General features: G+C 37.9%; 1 protein-coding gene and 1 pseudogene across 2 annotated transcripts in view; both read left to right on the top strand.

The window, feature by feature from the left end:
- The first annotated feature begins 3 nt into the window (after positions 1 to 3).
- GPATCH8 (G-patch domain containing 8) overlaps positions 4 to 26,578 on the top strand; it is a 99,788-nt gene continuing 73,213 nt past the window's right edge. Inside the window, exons 1-2 of one of the 2 annotated variants that reach the window (XM_007455118.1) lie at positions 4 to 79; positions 25,347 to 25,421. The gene's annotated coding sequence lies outside the window, so the exon portion shown is untranslated. Of the gene's footprint in view, positions 80 to 25,346; positions 25,422 to 26,578 lie in introns of those variants that run through there. The other variant, XM_007455119.1, reaches the window with a different exon arrangement.
- Positions 16,562 to 16,866, top strand: LOC103075637 (protein BEX3 pseudogene; annotated as a pseudogene).

Below are 26,578 nucleotides of genomic sequence, written 5' to 3'. Positions count from 1 at the left end.
GGAGCGTCGTCGTGAGAGGAGTGAAGGCGGCAAAATGGCGGACCGCTTCTCCCGCTTCAACGAGGACCGAGACTTTCAGGTAAACACGGGCGTCGCCGAGGTCCGGGGAAGGCGCTGGCCGAGCCGGAACCTCCTCATCCCCCGTTCCCAGCTCGCTTTCTCTCCGGGGTCTGCTCCGGCTTCCGAACCGGCTCCCTTTTCTCCCTCCTCTGATTCCTCAAGGGGCCTCCCGGTTGAGGCGAGGCCGCATCTCCTCTCACCCCGTATCCTCTTACCTCTTTACCTCAGGCCGCCGGGTTTACGGCCTCGGCCTGTTCGGGCTGTGGGTTTGGGAGCCCCAGCCTGGCCGCTGGGGGTGGGAGGAGGGCTGTGCTGCCCTCGGGTGTGCCCAGCGTGTTGCGGGCGCTGGGCTGTCTCCCAGGGGACACGGCGGTTGGGTTGGGGTGGGAGGGCGGGCTTGGGGCGAGTGTTGCTGAGACCGGGGCTCCCGAACCCCTGGATTTTGCTCGCACGGCTCTTCTTGGGGTCCTTCCCCCTCTTTCCTCATTGTAACAGATAAATCCCTTTCATTGTCTATTTTTCCATATCCTCACCCGGAGAAAGAGGGCTTAGTTATCAGACGCTTTGGTTAGTCAGATATTGAGATTTCTCCGGGCGTAAATGTTGCTGTTGTCATTAGACCATTAAATGGGCTTGGAAAACAGTAAGTTGCAGGATGATGGTCGATGTAAGCTTAGCCCCAAATCCTACCTCGAGAGATTTGTAAGAAGTGTCCTGATAATGGACTACAAGCAGGTGATGACTAGTACCAAAAGCTTGATTTTTCTTTCTTCAGTTGCAGACGTTGTATGGAAAAATGTCCTTGCCATGGCAAGCATTATTGAGGAAAAAAATAAGGCCAAATTAGAACAACACGTCTTTCGGCTGTTTCGAATACCTTCCATTTAAGCATTGTTACCGCAGCAGTTTCGGGTACTAAAAGGGATTTAGTAGAGATGGGCTTAAAATACATCCTCAATCTCAAAGAAACCACTGCATTACTACCGCATATCCTGGCAACAGCAGTTTGGGTCAGGGGATGCCGAACTCAAATTATTATCCCGCTGCAGATCTTTCTCAGAGTAACACGGGAATACACGGGATAGGTTTCGGAAGGCAGTTTGAAGGCTTTGAATTCCCCGAGATGTTTGGGTTGGTAAATAAACAGGTAAAACAGTTAAGCCAACACTGTTAACAATCTAGTGCCTAGAACGCTTATGAGAAGTTTTGCAGCAGTGAAGTATCTGGGGCTGTGGAAAAGCCTTGTGATCATGCGCCTGCTGATAGCTGCAGCACAATTCAGGATCTCAAGGTGTTTAAGGCTATAATGCAGGTCCTGGGAAGTTGAAAGCCATCAGTTCATATTAGCCATTTCAACCCTGGGAAAGGTGGTTTTTTGTTTGTTTGTTTTAAGGAGCACCATAAAGCATGAGTAGGCTGCAAGATGTGTGGGATTTATTGGTAGTTTTTTAAGGAGACATGTTGGTAACTAAAATCCTCAAGTGCTTTTCAGAGGATCACTTAATAAAATTGAAAATAAATAATATGGACAACTAAGTTTTGAGGGGAAATGTTTGTCAACCACAGGATTTCAGCAGTCAAACAAACAGGATTTGCAGGGCCTTGAAAGATTTTGAAAACTGGGGAGCAGAGTATGAATGCCATCACCTGAAAAAACTGAGAAAGCCTCTACTTTTTCAAGTAAGATGACTTTCTCTTTTGATGCTGTAGTTGCGTTTATATAAGATCTGCTTTTCGTTGCTTGGTAGTCCTTTGAAGGTACTGCGTATATTTTATGTACTGCTTTTATATTGGAATACCCATTTCCTGCTGTATTGGGTCAGCCAGGTAAATATTGGTATTTAAAATTCGGATGTCCCAGCATTATGGATAAATAGGACATTGGTAATGAAAAACTTTTAGACAATTACAGGATAATAAAACTTCTGTAAATTATTGTGCTAACATTAAAAAAAATCATTCATTTAAAAATACTTAAAAGTACTGTTTTCTGGATGTTTTAATAAAAGGGAAAATATAGATTGATTTTCATTAATGATGCCATTTGATTTAGTTATTGGAGAGAAGACATAATAGGATGCTCCTGCATATAGTGTATCTGAAATGTTCAAGGTCAGGTTATTCAAAATTAACTGTGGCTTTCTTTTAAGGCTTTAAGTGATAAATGAGGTGAAGCTAGTAAGTACACTTGAAAAGAGATCCAAAGTAGGTTTCCAGACACAGTGCACAGATCCTGTTGCTTTAAACAGATCTTTTTCTAGTACTGGAAATTTTTCTGTGCACCTTCTCTGGTAAGTTCTAGATGATTATCATTTTCTTTGCCTTTACTTTGGCAAAAGATAATTTAGAATTTCACTCTTTGCCAGTTTACCATCAAGTGCAAATTTTGGGGAGTTTGAATACTGTCTCTTGAATTTAGTATGGAGTCAGAGGTGGCTTCACTATTCGATTTTGTGAGCACTTAAAGTTTCAAAGGTGTCTTGTATAATATAGTGAGGAGCTTAACTGGTATGCCACTTGAAGCACTTATGAATATAAAGAGTAATTATTATCAGGGACATATGTTTGGAAACATTTGATAACTTCATTTTAATAAACAGGTACTATTCTATGAGCTTTATGTGTGTTATCTCATAATCTTCACAATAACTCTAGGAGGTAGGCACTATTACTCTCATTTTCAAATGAGGCAGCTCAGGCACAGATAATTAAATAACTTGGCCAAGTATACGCAGGTGGTAAATGGCAGAACCTGGATTCAGACTTTGGCTTTTTGACTTTTGAACCTGTGCTCATGACCATTATCTCTACTGGCAATTATGTATTTTATATAACTGTAATCGAGTCATCAAATGTGTAGGATAAACTTAGAGGTCACAAAGAATAAATGAGCTTTTAGAGAGGTGATACAGTTACAGTTTTTACTCTGTTCCGTTTTGTGCAGATCTGTTTCTCGTTGGTCTCCCAAGGCTTCTAGGGAGGTTCCTGACAGTAATAAGTTACACCTTATTACGAGAAACAGATCTGTTTTGTGCAGATCTGTTTCTCGTTGGTCTCCCAAGGCTTCTAGGGAGGTTCCTGACAGTAATAAGTTACACCTTGTTGTACAGGATATATTGTTAACTTGTTTTAGTTCAGACATTCTTTCGTGTACCCCTTTTAAGTGGTATTTTATCTTTGGAAGTCTTTGCGATTTAGGCTGATGTATTTATTTTTGTAATGTTTTAAGAGTTTTAACTACTCCTTTAAGAATCTGACCTCAATTTCTGAATGAGACATGACTTCTGCCTATGTTTACCACATTAAGGCATACTTGTTCACAGATTGAAATGTTACACAAACTAATGGAAAATAACAGTATAATTTACAATATAGATGTGTTCAGCACTTTGAACTACAAGTTCACTAAAGGAAGTATTATTTGTACAATGATGTACAGCTATGAGGTGTACACACTGCTTAGCATTTAGTGGTTGCGCAGCTATTAATGATGATGCAGCTGAATGTTAGTGAGGAAATGTTCTTCAGCTTGTGTACCTGCAGAGGACTGGTGATTTAGAGTACCCTCTCATTTCTTCTTGTTCTGAATGTATTCTGCATTAGATTTCTAATGAAAAGGAGCTACAATAATAGATCAGTGAGTGATAATGAGAGAAACAACTATCTTTAAGGTGATAATAAAAATGTAAAAATTACCCAAGAACTTCCTGTAACCTATATAGTAATCATAATGGTACACAGCAATAAGTAAGTCATGTATTACTTTTTTTTTTTTCATGTATTACTTTTATGTAGTATGTTTGTAGGATTCCTTTTTGTGTTTCATATATGATACCAGGATGTGACCTTCAGATAATTCTTAATTCAGACCATTAAGTCAGGAGGTTTACAGTTTTAAAATATTTAGGTCATAGAAATATATTAATATATTTTCTGTGTGGGTCTGTGTAATAGAGTTGGCATTCTAATGCAGGCATGCCAGAGATCACACATGGCCAAGTGTTCTAATCTCTGTTTCCTGTGTTTCCTATCATCTGAAAGATGCCACTAGCTGTGAAAATCATTGTCAGCTTTGCTTGGGAGACTGAAACTTATGCAAAATCATTACTGTTTCGTTTCCCATGTACATTATGATAGGTGGAAAGGATTGGAACCAAGGCTGTACAAATTTCAAAATACTGATGATGAATTGGCATGATTATTATTAGCAAATGCAAAATTATTGGTTAGTATATTCTCAAGGGATCAAGAGTGGCCAAAGAAAGGTCAGCATAAAGGAAAGCTCCCTGGTGGTGATTTGAAGGGTAGAGGGTATATATTTAAGGCAAAAGGCACTTAAAAACGTGGGACATATTAAGGAATAACATCATAGAGACACTTATAATTTGCATTGAAGGGAGAATGGGGTTGGCGAGAAGTGTGATGGTATCCTTATTTATTTGTTTTCAAAGTAGGCGTGGAAGACCAAGAAGAAACAGATCTAGACAAATATATCATTAGGCTGAGTGCCGTCAAAATTCTAGAAAAATAGGTGTCCCTGTTGTATTCCTTCCTTTTAGTCTGTATGTGTCACAGAATTCTCATTAAAGTACTGCGAAGGATTCTTTTATCACATTTTCTCAGGTCTTTAAGTTATATAACCAGAACTAAAGTTTCTGACTTAAAATTTTTTTTTAACATATATAATTAGCTATCCTGATTGTGCTGCTTCATTGCTGAGATAATTTCCATATAAATTCAGTCTATTTGGGTACATGATAAAATGAATAAAGAACAGTCTGTTTTCTTGATGTGGTCAAGGTTACCATTTTTGGAAAGGTTGTAGCAGAAGTTCATGAAATCTTGAATTATGGATTTGAAACCCATGTAGAGGTTTCATTTTTGTTCTTGTGATTTAATAAGTTTCTAATATTTTATTAATGAAAATGGATTCCAGCTTGAGGTAGACATCCAGTTCTTGAATTCTATTCAAATTCCTTCCTGAAACAACTTGGTACTTTTGCTTGTATGCCTGGCATTCTCTTTTCATATTAGCATTGCCATTTAGTATTAAGTGAAAGCTGACTCATGGCAATTACCAAAGGAATTACAAATGACCACCACAAATCCTGAAAGAAGGCATTGATTTGATATTGCAGTGAATACCAGAAGATGTTGTAATGATTTTCCAGTTATAAAAAATGAATTGTCCATTTAACTTGGAAGTCTAACCAAATGTGCTTAGTGCATATTGTATTAATCAGTGCAAAAAATTAAATATGCTCAGGCTGAATATACCGTGTTGTCATTCTTACACAAAATGATATCTTTGGGATTTAACATACACTTAGTATTTTATACTAATTTAGGAATGTATGGGGAAAAAGTATAGCTAAAGCTGGTTTGGCATTGTACATAGGTTAATAACACATAATGTTTTAGTAAGTGCTATAGAGAGTAAGAAATTAAAGTTAGGACCCAAAACCACGAGTTTCCTGTTTCTTGCCTTAATTCTTCTTTTTACTGACAATCTTAGGGTAAGATAAATATTGTGTTTTGTGTCAGTCAAGCAACCAGAAAGTTATCTTTGTAATATTACATTTACTCTCATCTCATGAGGTTCCAGTTATTTTTTTTTTTTATTTTTTTTTTTATTTTTTTTTTTTCCTTGCGTTATGCGGGCCTCTCCCTGTTGTGGCCTCTCCCATTTGCGGAGCACAGGCTCCGGACGCGCAGGCCCAGCGGCCATGGCTCACGGGCCCAGCCGCTCCGCGGCAGGTGGGATCTTCCCGAAACGGGGCACGAACCCGCTTCTCCTGCATCGGCAGGCGGACTCTCAAGCACTGCGCCACCAGGGAAGCCCGAGGTTCCAGTTATTTTTTTTTTTTCCTTGCGTTATGCGGGCCTCTCCCTGTTGTGGCCTCTCCCATTTGCGGAGCACAGGCTCCGGACGCGCAGGCCCAGCGGCCATGGCTCACGGGCCCAGCCGCTCCGCGGCAGGTGGGATCTTCCCGAAACGGGGCACGAACCCGCTTCTCCTGCATCGGCAGGCGGACTCTCAAGCACTGCGCCACCAGGGAAGCCCGAGGTTCCAGTTATTTTTTGTCATCCTTGCCACTCTTTGGCAATTACATTGATTTCAAGAGGGAATTTCAATTTATTGCTGTGTTTTATAGAACTGAAATACAAAATAGCTCTCCAGGTTTAAAGTTGTAATAGAGAAAAGTCATTGATCACGGTGTTTTTTTTTTAAAAAAATAAATTTATTTATATATTTTTGGCTGTGTTGGGTTTTTGTTGCTGCGCGGGGGCTTTCTCTAGTTGCGGCGAGCTGGGGCTACTCTTCGTTGCGGTGCGCGGGCTTCTCATTGTGGTGGCTTCTCTTGTTGTGGAGCACGGGCTCTAGGCGCGTGGGCTTCAGCAGTTGTGGTGCACGGGCTTAGTTGCTCCGTGGCATGTGGGATATTCCCAGACTAGGGCTTGAACGCGTGTCCCCTGCATTGGCAGGTGGATTCTTAACCACTGCGCTGCCAGGGAAGTCTAATCATGTTTTGTATCTGACATTTTATATAATGATTGTTGGAAAAGTCAGTGTTCGTATCTCATGGTTCATGTGATAGTATTTTTCCAGAGTTGATGAGAGAAGAACAGCTTAATTTTTCACCCTCTTTATAGGCAGTACTGATAAAAAATCAAGAAATTAATTTGATACTTTAGGTCTGGACTATAGAAGAAACTAAAGCTGATGCTTGTGGATTATATGCTGTAGTGTCAATAACTTCTCTTGTTGCTATGAGTAAAATTATGGAGTATTTTAAAAGAAGGGGCAAAAGTAGTTGAAAATTTACTTGGTTTAATACTACTTTAGGGTATCATCTGCACAAGAGATGCAAAGGAGTTTATTTACTTCAAGAATATTTTTTAGAATATAAGCTAATTTTAAAAATTGTTAAAACAATATTTGAATAGGGGTTGTACTAAGAATAGTATGTATGATTATGTGGCAGAGTTGGTTAAGAAATGGTGTTTTTCAAGGAGCTATTGTTTTAGCTGGAGAGATAACAAAAGTAATAATATTAAGTCTATTGCACACAAGACTAGCATGATTATCAGATGAATAGTATTCTAGTCAGTAAATGCAAAACCCGAAGGAAAAGAGAGAGCCCTTAAAATGGAATAATTAGGTGTGCCTTTATGAAGAAATTAGCGTTTAAACTGGGTCTTGAAAGATGGGTTTGCATCCTTGCAAAGGAAAAGAATGGGAGGCATTCAGTTGGAGAAAATAGGGTAAAAGTATAGAAGTGGAACTAGCAGAATTGGTTTTTTTAGGGCAATGAATAAAACATTGGGAATAGGGGAAAAGTGAAAGCTGGGGATACAAAAGTAAGTTTTATTTTAATGCTGTAGGCAGGCATGTACTGGCTATTTAAGGTGTTGTTTAAGCAGGGGAATAGACATAGGAAGATTGATTTAGATACAGTTGTGTTAGATATGCTATACATACAGTTAAAGCTGTGATAACCAGTCTCCATTAACCAAAATTAATGTGAGTGGGGGCAAGGGAGTAGAGGGCGTATACAAGGGAGTGATTATAATAATGGGCTATGTGATTTTAAGTGTGGCAGAGAGATAAGTGAGGACTTTTGGGGTGGAGGGTAGAGAAAAAAGTTGGATCAATGGATTGTAGGTTCTGATGGGGTTTAGGAATTGTTGGAGTGGAGGTACTAGAGGGAATGAGCTGGAAGGACAGAAGGTTGTGGTTGGAGAGCACAGTGTTTGAAGTAGAGATTATGGAAGGGTTGAAATTATTAGTAATGACCATGAGAGTGAAATGGCTAAGGTAGAATGGAGGTCAAGATCATTATAGGAAAGGAAGTTAGGGAACTGAGGCACTAGGGTGTTGTAAAATCATCTAACCTGGATATTAGAATGGTAATATTGTGTAGTTGCATACTGTCATGGTTTAATAAGTGCCCTTGTATACATTCTTGTCTAATTCTCCCAGTAACTCAGCAAGATAAATAGTATAGGTAGTAAATCTTTCATAGATGAAGAAACTGAAGATAAATTAAGTATTTGCCTAGTACAGAGCTGAGTTTTGAACTTCGATCTTCTGATTTCTTTTGTAGCATTCTTTCTGCTGTGGTACATAGTTTGGCCTCTTTTTGAGGAGATGAGTGTTGGTATTGTCTACATTATGCAAAGCATTGTTTCTCTTTAATACATAGCAGCATTTTCTACCAGTTAACTAACTGGTAGGAAATAGTTGGTATGCTTATCATTAAATTTTTTTTTTCCCAGAACCATCTCAGCGTTATAAGCTTAATTGGTTCTTCATGACTTCTTGCTTGCCTTTCTGCTGTTTATAGGCCTACCAGAAATTCCATTCCATTTCCCAAACATTTATTGAGTGCCTGTTTGTTAGCACAGCATCATAAAAAGATAAGAAAATAAGATTTTTAAAAAATTAGTTCATTTTGTTAATTTGTTCCAGTAAAAGAGTAGATGGCAGAGAAGAGTGGTACTTCTACTGGGTACTGTCAAATTAGGGTACCAAAAACTTATCCGTGACCATTATAGCATCAAAAGTTGACTGCTGTGGAGTCTAATGATGCTACTATCAGCTACTATTTTTTGAGTAGTTTTACATGCCAGACCTTGTGCCAAGGCATTTTGGAGATATTTATCTAATCTAAGTAACCATCCAAACCAGGTGGTGGTATCCTTCATTTTACGGAAGAGAAAACTGAGAAATTGAGGCCACACAGTAAACTCAGTTTTGAACCTTGTTTTCTCCTAAAATATGACTTTTCCTGTCTTTCCTGATTGTTTCAAGTATAAGATACAAACGCACTAACTTGGTTTCTAAGACTCTTAAGCATCTGGTGCCATTGTAACAGGTGTATTTCTTTTCTTCCCCCTCATTGTCCTGTCCTGCCATCTTGTAGTTTATGTTATTATCTGGACATGCTATGCTCTTTCATTGTTTTTTGTTTTTGCATATGCTCTTACCTGTCTGGAATTCCTACTACTCATTCTTTTTAAAAAAATATATTTATTTATTTGGTTGCACCAGGTCTTAGTTTTGGCAGGCAGGCTCCTTAGTTGTGGCATGCGTGTGGGATCTAGTTCCCCGACCAGGGATTGAACCTGGGCCCCCTGCATTGGGAGCAGGGAGTCTTATCCACCGCGCCACCAGGGAAGTCCCCTTACTACTCATTCTTCAAGACTCAGTTTGCTGTTGTCTCTGACCTCTTCCCTAGGCAGAGTTAGTTGTTTCATTTTCTGTGCTCCCACAGCACTTTGGTCATATTTCAGTAACAACGCTTTTATTAGTAATAGTAGTAGCTAACGGTACAGGGTGCTCTCTGTTAGGTACTGTGGTATGCATTATTATCTCATGTAATCCCCTGGTAAGGTGGGTTTTATTTTTATCCCCATTTTACAAAAGAAAAACTTACCCACTTCACACAGCTAGTGAGTCGAAGAAGTAGGTTTCAAGTAGTTTGGACCAGTCTAAGCCTTTAACCACTGTGTTGTTTTATTTCTCCTATAGTATGCTTTGTAATACTTATTATAATACTTATAATTTATCTCATCTCCCTGGACGTGGAACTCCTTGAATGCAGTCTTTCTTGTTTTATTCATTTTTCTAGTATTGAGTCAGGGTCTGGCACCTACAGGTTGCTCAGGTATTTGAATTAATGGTTAAGTAGAGGCATGTATGTAGGAAGGAAGGACTTCGTAGAGTCTAAGAAGAATGTCCAGACTTGGTGGCTTAGCTTCCTGCTGTGCTGTGGATTATCTAGGTTGAACTATTAGTTCTGTAACATCCTAAAGCCAGTTGAAGGATATTTCACGTGTGGAGGTTGTCTTACGGAGAGTTATAATCTCACTTTGTTTTATATTGTATATAATTTCAGCAATCTTTTAGTTGTAAGTTTCCTTTTGTGTGACACATTGTACATACACATTGTTTTTCCTTGGACTAGTGCAGAATTTTTGTCAAACGTCTAGATAGACATTTATCATACCAGCCAGTGGTGAAAAATAATAAGCATTGCTATGGGTCTCAGAGGACTTCTTTTTTTAAAATTAATTAATTAATTTTTTCTATCTATTTATCTGTCTATCTTTGGCTGCGTTGGGTCTTCGTTGCTGTGCGCGGGCTTCAGTAGTTGTGCCACGCAGGCTCAGTAGTTGTGGCGCATGGGCTTCGTTGCTCCGAGGCACGTGGGATTTTCCCGGACCAGGGCTCGAACCCGTGTCCCCTGCATTGGCAGGTGGATTCTTAACCATTGCGCCACCAGGGAAGCCCCTCAGAGGACTTCTTAACTATTGTCTCCATATCTTTTTTTTTTCTTTTTTTTCTTTTTTTTTTTGTTACGCGGGCCTCTCACTGTTGTGGCCTCTCCCGTTGCGGAGCACAGGCTCTGGACGCGCAGGCTCAGCGGCCATGGCTCACGGGCCCAGCCGCTCCGCGGCACGTGGGATCTTCCCGGACCGGGGCACGGACTCGTGTCCCCTGCATCAGCAGGCGGACTCTCAACCACCGCGCCACCAGGGAAGCCCTGTCTCCATATCTTTTTGAATGCCTCAAAAATTGTTTACTGACTTTGCCTGCATTTCTGATAAAGGTCGACTTCTCCTATGGGGTTTTAAAAAGTTACTAATTTTTCAGTGTAATGAGTTTTTGGAAACCAGTCCTTCCTTGTTCTAGTCAAATTATCCAGAAAATTTGATATGTCAAACAGATGTGCGTGTATTTTTAGACGAGTGTGTGATATGCTTATACCCTTGACTCAGTGTAATGTGTTTTCAAGTTCTTAGATATTTACTGAGATGGCTTAGCCAGTTATCTTTCCCACCAGATTACATAGAGTTAAGTTTAATAAGTGAATTTATTCTTCTGGGTTACTGACTGGCCTCAACAGTGCCTTAAAATAATAATTCATTATTTTGTAACTCTTTAAATCTCAAAACCTATGCAGTAATACTGTAGTGTGATCATCTGGAATTTACAGCTGGGGAAACAGGCCTAAACCCAGAGAGTGGTTTGGTAATCTGCCCAAGGTTATACAGCTAGCAGATAGTAATGATTTGATTTCTGGTGTCTCTGACTTCAGAGATCTTTGGCTTTACAATAATATACTGGAAGTCATTGGAAATCAGTCTATATTATTAAGAAAACAGTAGTGAAGAACTGGGGTTTTTGAGGAATTGACCACAATGGTGTTTCTGTCTACTTTCTAAATTGAAATAAATTTTAAATATACTAATAAAAAAACATCAATAATCCCCCAGAATGTTCTTTTTTTTTTTCTGGCCAAGTGGCTTGTGGGATCTTAGCTCCCCAACCAGTGATAGAACCCGGGCCCTTAGCAGTGAAAGCGTGGAGTCCTAACCTCTGGACTGCCAGAGAATTCCCAGAATGTCCATTTCTTTTTGGATAGGTTTTTCATCCTGAGACATTTTCTTTCTGAATTAAGATAATACTAGAATTAGTTTATTTGGAATGAGTAGGGCAGAGGGAGACAGAGATGAATTCTCATATTTATTTGTTGACAGAGGAGGACTGTTTTTGTTCATAGATGAAATATGAAGCTGTTCTGTATGGCTCTGTCTGCTAAACAAAACTATTTTGGGTCCATGGCAGGTGGAATCAGCATCATTATATGTTTTGTATTTAGAAAGTCCAAATTATAAACAAGTATGTTATTTGAGTTGTGATGTAGGGCTATGATTAATATATACACTTGGAGACATTAGACATCTCTAAGGGGATAATGGTAAATACAGTACAAAAGATAAATTTTGGTTGGGGAGATTTGGAGCAGAGAGAGAGAGGAACATCTACAGTATGCAGCTAAATAGCCAGAGCGAGGTGCTAAGATAGGGTTAGCATGAGTGGTACAATAAACTGCCAAAGTTAAAATTTTTAAACTTGGCTCATTACCTAGTCTAGATGGGAAAAGCCAGACAGGATTTAAAATCTCAGTCTGTATAATCCTTGTGTTAATAATTGATTTGACTATTCAGATCAGAACTTTGGATGTGCCGACTTTGACTGTGAGTGATATTTTTCTTTTTTTTTAAGAAGTGGTATTAAATTTTAATAGTCATAGGAATATGGAAGAGACTCACCTCTTTAGGGTCTTAAATATTGTGTTTTGCTATTTGAAATTATGGGCTGTTTGTTGTGATCCTTAAAGAATTGTCCCACGCTTTTCTTTAGCTCTAGTTTTCCCTATTAATTACCGTATAGTTAATCACTGGAAAAGGTACAGCTGTGGGATTATGTGTATTCTGAAATTAGCACTGGTTAGCAAAAAACAAGATTATTTATATGGATAAATTTAGGGCAACCCCTGTCTCTATTTATATTTAAATGATCACTACAGCTAAATTTGTAATGAGAAGTTTCCACATTTGTCCCGTGCTTGGAAGCAGAATCCTTGACCTGTAAGGAACTAGAGCTACCATGTACTTTAATGACACGCAGGTCAGTCAGTTTCTATTCATTTGTAGTTAGACCTGCCACAAGTTGATTCTTTTTTGAGAGAAGAAGCAGTTGAAAGAAAGTCAGCTGGGTGTATGTATACATGTGTGTGCATTTTAAAATCTTTGACACATTTTTTGGTGTGTGCGTGTCTGATCTTTTTGAACTTACGTTTCTGATCAGCATAAATGAAAAACTATATTTGAATTCTGAAAGCAGGTAATATTTAGAAAGGAAGAGTTGATTTAGACAATGGAATAAGTGTTCAAAGCAGTCATCATTGAAACCAAATTTTAAGAATGCTCTAACATAGGATCTGTGAATTTTCACTAGGGTGACCCAGTGTTTGGTTTATGCTTCTTGTCCTGGCTAATTAATTATGATTAATTACGATTACTTTTACTCTCAGAGTGCCCTGGTTTGTATGATACGATCATTTTACTTCTAACGGGATTTGAGAGATCTAAATGTGGTTTTGAAAGCAGGGTAAAGCAGAAAAAATTACTTCTCTTCAAATCCCTGTTGAGGTCTTCAGATAATCAGATACTATACTGACTATTTTTGGAAAGAAGGATCTTAGTAAGTTCATCTCAATGACTTGAAAAAAATTTTTGTGGGGGAGAGAGGCAAGAAATAAAATACCATTATCATCATCATCATCATCATCACTGCTCCTACTATCATAGTTTGTGCCCTGGGAGTTTGAAATCACTTTTTATATCCCTTCCTTTCTTCTTCGTTTTGCTTTTCTAGTACGACATTCAGAAGGGACAAAAGGATTCAGAGTGAAAAGTTAAACCACTTAACCTCAAAGACAACCACTATTTCCAGTTATATGTGGGTTCTTTCAGAGTTACTTAATTATATACAAGCATTCTCCATTCTGCCTTTCCAACAGTAGCATGCAAGCACATTTTTCAGTACTTTAATTGTTTTCTCATAATAATATGCTTTCAATAATAATAATAACTAAAAGATTTTTGTTTTTATTTTAAACTAATTTATTTTAAACTTATTTTAGACATATGGAATGGTCCCAAAAATAGTATAGAGGGTTTTGGTATATCACTCACCCAACTTCCCCTGCTACAGTATTTGTACAATAACCATAATATAATTATCAAAACTAGGAAATTAACATTGGTAAAATAATATTAACTAAACCATAGAGCTTATTTGAATTTTACCACTTTTTCTACTGATGTCCTTTTTCTGTTCCAGAATCCCATCCAGGATTCCACATTGATTACATTTAGCTATTCTTTGTCTCCTCTAATGTATAACACATCCTCAGTCTTTCCGTGTCTTTTGTGATAACTAGGTTTTATGTTTTTTTTTTTAATTTTTATTTGGAGTATAGTTGATTTACAATGTTGTGTTAGTTTCAGGTGTACAGCTATACATATACATATATCCACTTTTTTTTTTTTGAAGATTCTTTTCCCATATATGCCCTTACAGAGTATTGAGTAGAGTTCCCTGTGCTATACAGCAGGTTCTTATTAGTTATCTCTTTTATATATTGATAACTAGGTTTTGACTAACTCTGCTTTCTATAGGTAATATTATTTCAGAATTATGGAGGCAAGGTTATTTTTTTTAAATCTTTGGGCTTTGTGTGGGAATATAGTGGAAGGAATATGAGACTAAGAATCAGAAGCCTTTGTGAATTTGTGACAATCTCTGTATCCGTTTATGTATCAGTTCTCTTGTTTGTAAAATAGGGATGATAAAAAAAAAATCCCCTAAATTCAGCTGATTCCCAGATCCTGTATTGAGTATCTCATGAGCTCATCCTAATAACCTTAGGATAAGGTTTCTAAAGGTATTTTATAAAGCTAGAAGAAGCTGTACATGTCTGTGTATGGAGTGGTATTGACCCTTCCCAAAACTTTTTTTTTTAAATAAACCTTTTATTTTAGTACAGTTTTAGATTTACAGAAAGATTGCTAAGGTAGTACAGAGTTCATATATATACACATAACACCTCATATACTTTGTGCCCATTTTCCCCTTCTGTTAACATTTTACATTAGTATGGCATATTTGTACTAAAGAGCCAATACTGATATATTAGTAGTAGTAGTAGTAGTAGTAGTAGCATTTGGCCGCACCGAGAGGCATGTGGGATCTTAGTTCCCCGACCAGGGAACGAACCCGCGCCCCCTGCATTGGAAGCGCGGAGTCTTAACCACTGGACTGCCAGGGAAGTCCCTTAATACATTATTAACTTTATTCAGATATCCTTAGTATTCCCCTAGTGTCCTTTTTCTATTCCAGGATCCCATACAGGATATCACATTACATTTAGTTGTCATGGCTCCTTAGACTCTTCTTGACATTGAGCAAAAATTTAGTTAATGTTATAATTGTCATTAATTTTGAGTAATTAATACTTAATAAGTATTTCAATTTATCATAAGTACCTATATATATTCTCTAGATCAGTGGGGCCCTATGCTTATGTTTATTGTATATTTGTTTAATCTTTTAAAGCAAACCCTTTGACTTGTACATTTGTGTTTGGGGCATTAGATAAATTTATGACTTACTTGATATAAAAGCCTTCATTAGGAGCATGGATCCAAAATTTAACGTTGTTCCTATAGGTAAGAAAGATTTGCTTTAAATGATCTGTTTCGGGGGAAACAAGGGACTGCTTGCTTCCTTTGCTAAAGAAAAAGGAAGAGTTTCATATATCTTCATTGACCGCCTTCATGCCCAGCAAAAATATAGTCCTTCTTAACTCTTCTTTGAGGAAGGAGCTATCTAGTCTTCAAGGCAATTCCCTCCAAATCTCCATTGTCTTTGATCTTTTCCAGCTCCCCCTTTGTTTTCTGTATATTTGGTCCTCCTCCCCACCTCCTTAAAAAAAACTTAATAAACAGTTTTAAAAAGAAAATCTTACTATACTAATCTCTTTCTTAAAGACCTCTGCCAGCTGCATATAGCGTAAATCATAGATCAGAGAATAAATCCTGTGCTCTACAAAGCCAGCCTTATACTTTTCAGTGGGAGAGTCTCCACACTCCACCTGCACCTGGCTATGATCCAGCCCCCTTCCGCTTTGAAGTCTTGCTTGATACTCCTAGTCTGTGCTCCCCCAGCTCTTCATTTACATCTCTGTTATGGCACTTAACCATATTGTAATTCACTGTTTAGCTATTTCCTTCTCCGTAAGGCATATTCCTTAAGTCCAGGCACTCTTTCTTTATCTATGTCCTGTGCCAGAACACTTCCTAGTAGATGACAAAAAATTAGTGAATATTACGTGTTGGGTTAGAATAACATGTCCTTTTATGTAAATAAAGAGAGAAGAGGCTTGTTTATACAAGATGATTTTTTAACTGTTGTAAGGATTCAGTATTTCCACATCCTTGCCCTTGTCCTCTAATTTTTTCAGTCTTTTGAAGGTGATTTGTGGGATTCCCTGGTTGTCCAGTGGTTAGGACTCTGCTTTCATTGTGGTGGCCTGCGTTCAATCCCTGGTCAGGGAACTAAGATCCCACAAGCTGCGTGGTGGGGCCGGAAAAAAAAAAAAAAAAAAGGGTGATTTGCACTGTTCAAATTATGCCCTTAATGGGGTGTTTTTTGTAAAATACTTTTTCCCAGACATTCTGTTAGACTCAACTTGTAGGTAGAACTTGAATCTTACACCTAGATACAGCATGTAGTCCAATAGCCTCTTGTCACAGGTAAGGAAGCTTTGTGCTAATAACGTCTTTAATTTTTTAGAACATTGTGCCCCCTTTATTAAAATGTATTATTAAAAACAGTAACACAAGGAGTTTTCTGTGTGTGTGCTTGAGGCAGGAGGGGTGCACTCCTGCTGCACTGGCTACAGGAGTTGGGGGGTGAGCTTGGCGGTGACATGCTGCCCTCACATGACTGGGAGCTGCAGAGCAAAGCAGCCTTCATCCCTCCAGGGAAAGTGGAGCAGGTCTGTGGGTATAAGTGTTGCGGCAGTGCACTCGTGGTGAGAATCGGAGAAGCAAGAGTCAGCAAGGATAGGCCTAGGAAAATGAAGAAATGGAGCAGCCCATGCAGAATGGAGAGGAAGACCCCTGCTTTGGGAGGGGGCGAAGGCCACCAGCCAGCAGGAAATAATACACAGGGAAAGGCTCTCTGAGTTGCCTGTAATTTCCAGTGGGCCATACCCAGTAGACAGGTCAGTGATGGGATGGGTGGAGATGGAAATGTTAATGGACGGGATGAGAGAAATCAGGAGAAAACTTAGGGAGCTGCAGTTGAGGAATTGTCTTTGTATACTTGTAGGGGAGCTCTCTAATCACCATGACCATCATGATGAATTTTGCCTTATGCCTTGACTCCTGCCATTTACCTTGAGATTAATACTGTGATTCACAATGTTGTTTTCTTTTTCCTTTCATTTTCCTGATATGCCTTTATTGATCCGTTTGCTGTGAACCTTATGTAATTTCCATGTGTCAGGTGTTACCAGCTTCTAATTAGAGATTGCCTTGGCACCCAATCTAAGTTTTTCTGTCAACAGTACAGTTTCACCCATTCGCCTGGAAAAATGTAAAGTTAATAAAGCAATTAAAAAGCTTCTAGGGCTTCCCTGGTGGCGCAGTGGTTGAGAGTCCGCCTGCCGATGCAGGGGACACGGGTTCGTGCCCCGGTCCGGGAGGATCCCGCATGCCGTGGAGCGGCTGGGCCCGTGAGCCATGGCCGCTGAGCCTGCTCGTCCGGAGCCTGTGCTCCACAATGGGAGAGGCCACAACAGTGAGAGGCCCACATACGGCAAAAAAAAAAAAGCTTCTAAAAAAGCAAGAAAAAAACAGAAAAACAAAAAAACACCAAAAACGAAAAGAGAACAAGTAGTACAAATGTACAAGTGGATACTGTTTAAAAGTTCAGGCTGCATTGTAACAAAGTAAAAAGTGAAAGAAAGTGCTGCATTCTCCATTTCATTTCTTAGTGGTAATCATTGTTATCAGTTTTACAATTTTGTAGTCATTTTTTTTTTAAATAAATTAATTTATTTATTATTTATTTTTGGCTGCATTGGGTCCCCGTTGCTGCGTGCAGCTTTCTCTAGTTGTGGCGAACGGGGGCCACTCTTCATTGTGGTGCGCAGGCTTCTCACTGCAGTGGCCTCTCTTGCTGCGGAGCTCGGGCTGTAGGCATGTGCGCTTCGGTTGTGGCTCGCAGGCTCTAGAGCGCAGGCTCAGCAGCTGTGGCGCATAGGCTTAGCTGCTCCGTGGCATGTGGGATCCTCCTGGACCAGGGCTTGTTCATTCTGCCTCATACAATCAGGTCTTAGAATGAAATAAATAGGAAATATGGTTCCTATATTCTTAAGGAATTCTTAATGGATTCTATGGAAATTTTCTTAAAGGATTTAAGAATCCTCTTTTTTTTTTTTGCGGTACGCAGGCCCCTTACTGTTGTGGCCTCTCCCGTTCGAAGCACAAACTCCGGAATCACAGGCTCAGTGGCCATGGCTCACGGGTCTAGCCTCTCTGCGGCATGTGGGATCTTCCCGGACCAGTGCACGAACCCACGTCCCCTGCATCGGCAGGCGGACTCTCAACCACTGCGCCACCAGGGAAGCCCTGCTTTAGACATTTTGATTACGGGTTTACTCAAGTTTTTTTTGTTGCTACTTATAAAAAATATATAGACTTTATTTTTTAGAGCAGTTTTAGATTCACAGCAAAGTTGAGCTCAAAGTTCAGAGTTCCCATATATCCATTCCCCCCTTCACATCAACTGTCATCAGCAATTCCCACCAGAGTGGTACAGTTGTTACAAGAGGTGAACCAACATTGACAAATGATTATCAACCAAGGTTGTAGTTTACGTTAGGGTTCACTCTTGGTGTAGTTCAGTGGTTTTGACGAATGTAGTATAATGACATGTATCCACCATTATAGTATCATACAGAACAGTTTCACTGTCCTAAAAATTTCCTATGCTCCATCTATTTATCCCTTCTTCCCCTTTAAGCCCCTGGCAACCACTGTTTTGTTTTTTTGTTTGTTTGTTTTTTTTAACTTTCCATAGTATTGCTTTTTCCAGAATGTTACATATTTGGAGTCATAACAGTATTATAACCTTTCAGGTTGGTGTCTCTCACTTAGTATTAATAATATGTATTCAAGATACCTCTGTGTCTTTTTGTGGCTTGATAGTTCATTTCTTTTTAGTGCTGAATAATATTCTATTGCATGGGTGTACCACGGTTAATCTGTTCATCTATTTGACATCTTGGTTGTTTCCAAGTTATAGCAATTATGAATAAAACTACTATAACTGTCATGTGCAGGATTTTGTTTGATATAAGTTTTAAACACATTTGGATACCAAGGAATGCAATTGCTGGATGTGTGGTAAGGCTGTGTTTAGTTTTGTAAGAAACTGCCAAACTATCTTCCAGAGTATTATTTTGCTTTCCCACCAGCAGTGAATGAGAATTCCTGTTGCTCCCACATCCTTTCTAGCATTTGGTGTTTTCAGTGTCTTGGATGTTAGCCATTCTAATATGTAGTGGTATTTCATTTTAACTTGCAATTCCCTAACGAAATAAGATGTTGAGCATCTTTTCATATACTATTTGCTATATGTATATTTTCTTTGGTGAGGTATCAGTTTAGCTATTTTGCTCAGTTTTTAATTGAGTTGTTTTCTTATTGTTTGAGTTCTTTGTATATTTTGGATAATAGCCCTTTATCAGATGTGGTTTTTTTGAAAATATTTTCTCCTGATTTGTGCCTTGTCTTCTTATTCTCTTGACAGTGTCTTTCACAGAGCAGAAGTTACACATTTTAATAAAGTCCAAACTTATCGATTATTTCTTTCATGTATCATGCCTTTGGTGTAATATGGAGAAAGTCAATACCAAACCCAGGGTCACCTAGATTATTGCTAGCTTTTACTTGGTTTTCATGTCATCACGTTTATTTTGGTGGTAGATGAAAGATGTTTTATGCTTCACCACCAAGGATTATTGGCTTTGTGGTTAACATTTTGCTTTTGTGGAAATTGATGGTAATTATGTTTTTGTAGTAACAAATTTTAAATGTCAGCCTTTTTTTTCCTATAGGGTACATTTAATTCAGTTTAAATCTGCAAATTCGTGGAATTTTAGACCAAGAAACAACATAAAAGAGTGTCTAGTTCAAATTCTTCATTTTATAAATGAGTACAGAATGCATGAGAACTATAACATGATTTGTATGAGATCAAACAGCAAATTAGTAATAAAAATAGGACTTAGGACTTCCCTGGTGGCGCAGTGGTAGAGAGTCCGCCTGCCGATGCAGGGGACACGGGTTTGTGCCCTGGTCTGGGAAGATCCCACATGCCGCGGAGCAGCTGGGCCCGTGAGCCATGGCCGCTGAGCCTGCGCGTCCGGAGCCTCCGCAACGGGAGAGACCACAACAGTGAGAGGCCCGCGTACCGCAAAAAAAAAACAAAAAAACTAAACTTTAGATGTTTGTCAGATGTTTTTCTTCAGGTATACTTACAAGCTTCTGTCACATTTGCTTATCACTGCCTAATTCTTGTCCACATAGTCTTACAGTCTTTTTGATTTTTTTCCCCTTCCATTTAATTTCAAATTAACATATTTCTGTATAGTTTTAAAACTTTTGTGATGACTCCCTAATTGTTGCATTAATAAAATAGTATTAAACTCTTCCCCTGTTGGACATTAGTTTCTACTTTTTAAAATATAAAAGAAATGTTACGGTGAATATCATCTGCAATTTAAATTTGTAATAGCTGTGGAAAATGTGATATTCTTCTCCCAGTGTTCCCCCTCTTACCTTTTCCTTCTGGGAAAAAAGTCACAAAGTAACGCAGCATAATACATAACTATATTTATTTATTTATTTATTTTAAACATTTAAAAAAATTATTTTTTATTGGAGTATAGTTGCTTTACAATGTGTTAGTTTCTACTGTACAGCAAAATGAATCACCTATACGTACACATATATCCCCTCTTTCTCATATTTCCCTCCCATGTAGATCACCACAAGCACTGAGTAGAGTTCCCTGCTCTACACAGGAGGCTCTCATCAGTTGTCTACTTTATACATAGTATCAGTAGTGTATATACGTCAGTCCCAATCTCCCAATTCCTCCCACCACCCCCTTCCCCCTTGGTATCCATAAGTTTGTTCTCTTCGTCTGTGTTATAACTATATGTATTTTTGAATCAACACTATTTAAAATACATTTCTGGGGAAATATTTTAAAATCTATTTTAAAGTGGTATTGATTCAAAAATCCATATAGCTTTCATTTTAAATATTGAGAGGTAAACACAAAATGATTATGACTTCTATTAGGGTATGAGTATTAGAGTATTTAAGTATAAAATTCAAAAGAAAAAAACATACAGTTAAAAACGGGGCCTCCATCTCATCTCTTGTCTCTTAGACACTTAGGTTTCTGAGTTAACCTCTAGAATCAGCTTCGTATGTATTCTAGAGCTGTCTATGCATGTTTTTTACTTTGTTTTATTTAATTTTAAAAACTATCATAGAGTAATATTGATTTTTATTTTAACACATGTATAGATGCAAGTAACTACCACTATAGTGTGTTAACAGAATAGGATTTAAGCTTTTTTAATGCTTAAAAAATATTTTTTTTAAGGGTGGAAATGTAGAAATACTGGCTTTTCCCACCCTTTTTCAGTTTTTTTAAAAAATTAAAGTATAATTAAGATATAGTGAAATTCACCCATTTTATTTATTTATTAAAAATTGAAGAATAGTTGGGGCTTCCCCGGTGGCGCAGTGGTTGAGAGTCCGCCTGCCGATGCAGGGGACGCGGGTTCGTGCCCTGGTCCGGGAGGATCCCCCGTGCCGTGGAGCGGCTGGGCCCGTGAGCCATGGCCGCTGAGCCTGTGCGTCCGGAGCCTGTGCTCCGCAATGGGAGAGGCCACAACAGTGAGAGGCCTGCGTACCGCCAAAAAAAAAAAAAAATTGAAGAATAGTTAATTTACAGTGTTGTTAGTTTCAGGTGTACAGCAAAGTGATTCAGTTATACATATAAATATTCTTTTTCAGATTATTTTCCATTATAGGTGAAATTTACCCATTTTAAATGTGTATAGTTTGTGTTTTAACAAAATGTATCATAGGGGACTTCCCTGGTGGTCCAGTGGGTAAGACTTCACCTTCCAATGCAGGGGGCCCAGGTTCAATCCCTGGTTGGGGAACTGGATCCCACATGCATGCCACAACTAAGAGTTCATATGCCGCATCTAAGAAGTCCCGTGCGGCAACTAAGACCCGGAGCAGCCAAAATAAATAAATAAATAGGTAAATAGATAGATAAATAAATAAATAAATATTTTTTAAAAATGTATCATAGTGTAGCCACCACCACAGTCAGTATACAGCTCCTGTCAACCACCAGTCAGTTTTATTTTCTCTAATTTTGCTTTTTCCACATGCTATATAAACACAACTTCAGTATGGTTTCTTTCATTTAGCATAATGTGTTTGAAATTCATACATGTTTTTGCTTATATGAGTAGTTTGTTCCTTTATATTGCTGAAAAATAGTCCATTGTACGGGTGAACCATAGTTTTTAAATCCATTTCCCAGTTGAGGGACATTTAAGTAGTTTCCAGACATTCACAGGCAGGTTTTGTGTGAACGTAGGTTTTTCCTTTTACTTGTGTAAATACCTAGGGACAGTATTGATGGGTTATTTGCTAAGTGTATGTTTAAGTTTATAAGAAACTGCCAAACTGTTTTCTAAAGTGGCTGTACCATTTTACATTCCCACCAGCAATCTATGAGAGTTTCTGTGCAATTTCATCAGCACTTGATATTGTTGGGTTTTTTTTTTTTGAAGCTATTTTAATAGGTGCATAGTGGTATCACCTTGTGATTTTAGTTTGTATTCCCCTAATGATTAATGATGTTGAGTGCTTGCCATCTATATATATTCTTTGGTGAAATGTCTGTTTAAATCTTTGCCTACTTTAAAACTGAATTTTCTTATTATTGTGTTTTGAGAGTTCTTTATGTATTTTGGATACAGGTCTTTTGAGATTTGTGAATATTTTCTCCCAGTCCATGTTTTCAATTTTTTCTTTTATAGATTGTGCTTTTGGGGGTTGTATCTTAAGAAATCTTTGTCTCGCCCGAGGTCACCAAGATTTTCTCCTGTATATTTCTTCTAGAAATTTTATAATTTTAGGTTTTACATTTAGGTCTGTGATACATTTTGAGTTATATTTTTATTATGGTGTGCGGTATGGATTGAGGCTCATTTTTTTGCATATGAATACCTAGTTCTAGCACCATATATTGAAAACATGTATTTCTCTGTTTTTGAACCTTTGTCGATCAGTTAGTCATAAATATTGTAAATTAACTGTACTTCAAAAAAACATAAATGTGTGGATCTTTTCCTGGACTCACACTGTATTATTAATGCTCTTTTGTATTGTGTTAGATAGATGCAGAATGATTTGAAAACTTAGCTGTGTTTAGAATCTGGTATTTATGAACAGTAATTTGTAGGGAATTCTCTGGTGGTCCAGTGCTTAAGACTTTGCGCTTTCACTGCCGCCCCGGGTTCAATCCCTGGTCGGGGATCTAAGATCCCACATCCCGTGCAGTTCGGCCACTGAAAAAAAGATTTTGCTAATGATTCATGATCTGTTCCGAAAAACTTGAGTTAGTTCTCGTGTACTAAGGATGAATTGGAATGGGTTTTCCCAGATGGCATTTTCTTTTTTGTAGAATTACTTGGTATTTCACTAATAATATCTGTTTAAGTGTTTGTGCTTTTATTATATCATTTTTGATAGTGATAAATTTGGGAGCAGTTCTTTTTTGATTTGAAACACGGTTGTCCTAAGTTAAATACTCTAAAGATTTAATTATTTTAAAAATAGTACCCAATTATTGTTGGTAGTTTGAGATTTTTATTTATTTAGTTATTTATTTATTTATTTATTTATTTATTTATTTTTTGCGGTACGCGGGCCTCTCACTGCTGTGGCCTCTTCCGCCGCGGAGCCCAGGCTCCGGACGCGCAGGCTCAGCGGCCATGGCCCACGGGCCCAGCCGCTCTGCGGCACGTGGGATCCTCCCGCACCGGGGCACGAACCCGCGTCCCCTGCATCGGCAGACTGACTCTCAACCACTGCGCCACCAGGGAAGCCCGAGATTATTCTTTTATAATTAGATCATATCAAGCTATAGAATGAAAGAGAATTATGAGATTTGGCTGGACATTGGTGTTCTATAATACTGTGAGGTTTGAGTTAATCTAATTATCTGGATATTTATTATTTAGGAATTTAGCTGTGCTTTGTAACTAACACCTTTTAAGTAACTGTTAAACTTTTAAATGTTGGAATAGAAGTTAAAATGCCAAGAGGCAGGTGTTATTTTAAAGAGATCGTTGGACAAAATATTGAAGATTAAAACAGACTTTCAAGATTGATAGCTATTTTTTCACGTTTTAGTATTTGTTGATGATTGCTTTCTCTCATTCTTGGAAGGGATACCTGCTGTTAAATCCTATTCCATTTTTAAGATTAGCTTTTTGTCTTTGGAAACCCCACTCCTGTCCTATTACACCTTTCTTTTTTTTGGATAGACTGTACCACACAGTTTTATTATTTTTAATGTAAAATACACATAACATAAAAATTTTCATTTTAATTATATTAAAGTGCACAGTTCAGTGGCATTAAATACATTAACAATGTTGTACGACCATTATCACCACTGTCTAGTTGCAGAACTTTTTTTTCACTACAAGACCACCATTCTTCTCCTTATGGACTTCACATTCTGGTGAGGGAAACAAGTAACGTAATGTTTATGATACAGTGTGGCAAACTATATGTTAGAGCTTGCTATCATTAAGCTTTATCCTTTCAACTGAAATTTTACTTTGAAAAAGCAAAGTCAGTTTTGGTTAGGTTAACATTCAAGTTGTCATACCACTCCACACCTGAATTAAATTTAGGCTAACCTGAAGTCTTTAGTCTTTTGACTTAGGTCAGTTCAGGACTCACAACTCCTCATGCCCCCTACTTTGTAACACGAAGGAAACCGGAAAATTGATACTCTGAGTTAAAGCCAAATTATGGGCTCTTCCTTTCTCATGGAGCAGAGAAAGCCAGGATTAGAGAGAATATCCTAGTTGTCTGCACCTATCCTCAATTGAGCTGTTTTGACTTATTCTAATCGCAGTGACAGCTTGCTTGATTGTGGTCAAATATGGCATCATACGGGCATGCTTATCTCTTTTGGCAGATCATTAGAGGAATAGCTGTATTTGGGATACTGTGTCAAGAGATTGTTTCTGAATTCCTTGAAACTTTGGAGTTAGAACTTGATGATTTAAAGTTGAATGTTGTAGCAGTTTTAGTTAAAAGCAGTGTTGTCAACATTGAACAGTATTGTAATATAGATGTTATTTGCATTCTACTGTTAGGGTTTATTTTCTGTAGCACAAGATTGTTTAGGAAAAGTAAAACACAATACAGCCCTTTGTTTTTAAGATTCTGCAGTCTTCCTAATATAGTCAGTCTATGAAAGAGTTGATAGCCCGAATGGTTGATAATGTTTTAGTTAGCAGTTTCAGTGTTCGTCATAGGAAGACGAGTTCACATTATTAGATCTAGACTTCTGATTGTTTTTATAAATTTAAGAAAGTCTGAATTTGTGGCATAATTTGATTGTTTATGGAAAAAGAATGAAAAGTTAAAATAACCCCTAGTTTGATTGGTTTTACTAATAATTTTGGCATTTATTGCTTTCAGAAAAAATAACTGTTGTCTTGTTTTTTCAGGGTAATCACTTTGATCAGTATGAAGAAGGACATTTGGAAATTGAACAAGCATCACTTGACAAGCCTATAGAATCGGTAAGATCAGTGCTTAATTTTGGGTCACAGATAGGTAGTGTTCGTGTGACACTTGATGTGAATGAAGTTAAACTTATTAATAACTTATAGTACAGTTTAGAGGTCTTGCATGCCCTACAGTAATCAAATAGAATTTGGGTTGTAATCTAATATTTAATATGTTGGGAAATCAGTGAAAAATCTAGAAACAATTTAGAATTTCGATGGAAAAATATCATTTTTGGCCCATACTGATATCCTGTTAAAGATAGCAAGTTGAAGTTTAGTGTTTTTGTAAATTGAATAAAGGAGTAAAATGTATTTTGATCCTTTAAAAAGCTTCACCTTTCCTGGGCAACACAATCATGTGTGAAATGTTCCATTAGGAACAGTTAAGGACTAATATGTTTTATTTACCAGACTCTTGTGAAACATGGTAATTTTGGTTTCTGTGGCTTGAGATGTCTGGTGTTTGTCAAAAGTTGATTGTATCTTTTCACACAACTTAATTTTAAATATTGATGCAAAGCAATAGAACAAGGAGATTTATTTTCCTGACTCTTTTAACTTTTGAACATTATTTTTATTTTGAAAAGCCCTTTATTTTCAGATTACACAGCCCATTGTTAAAATGTCTAAACTTGTCAGTATTGTCAGTATTTAATATTTGTGCTTAAGTATTTAATAAGGGTTTTTAATAAGGGTTTCAGGAAGTTATTGGTTAACTTGAATGAAAAATCATCAAAGAGAGAATCTCTATAGCAGTCAAGACATCCCCCTTCTCCCTTTAAGAAACACTAGCTTCTCCTCCTCCCTCAGGAAAATAAGGCAATTTAGAGAGCAGATATTTTAACTTTAGCTTTTATTTTCATAACTGTACCATAGTAAAGGATCAACATATATTTATGTTCCTAATTAGGTTGGTGTTGTGTGTGTTTGTGTGTGTGTTTAGATGTTTACAGAAATTTACACAACTTGGGGTGTTCGACATTTTTCTTCCACAGCAGTTGGCCCATATTAGCTAAGCAGCCATGATCTGGTTTGTATTGCACGGTCTGCCTTTTTTTAATTTCTTCTCTAGGGTTTCTTTCTCCCCCACCTCCCCTTCTTATTTCTGTTCTTCTGGTCCAGTGAACACTGCATATAGTACCTCTGTCTTAATGTGCTGGCATGATGCT

Source organism: Lipotes vexillifer, unplaced genomic scaffold (assembly GCF_000442215.2).
Source record: "Lipotes vexillifer unplaced genomic scaffold, Lipotes_vexillifer_v1.1 scaffold1639, whole genome shotgun sequence".
In the NCBI taxonomy this organism is placed as follows: domain Eukaryota; kingdom Metazoa; phylum Chordata; class Mammalia; order Artiodactyla; family Lipotidae; genus Lipotes; species Lipotes vexillifer.
This window is presented reverse-complemented; position numbering and strand designations above follow the sequence as displayed.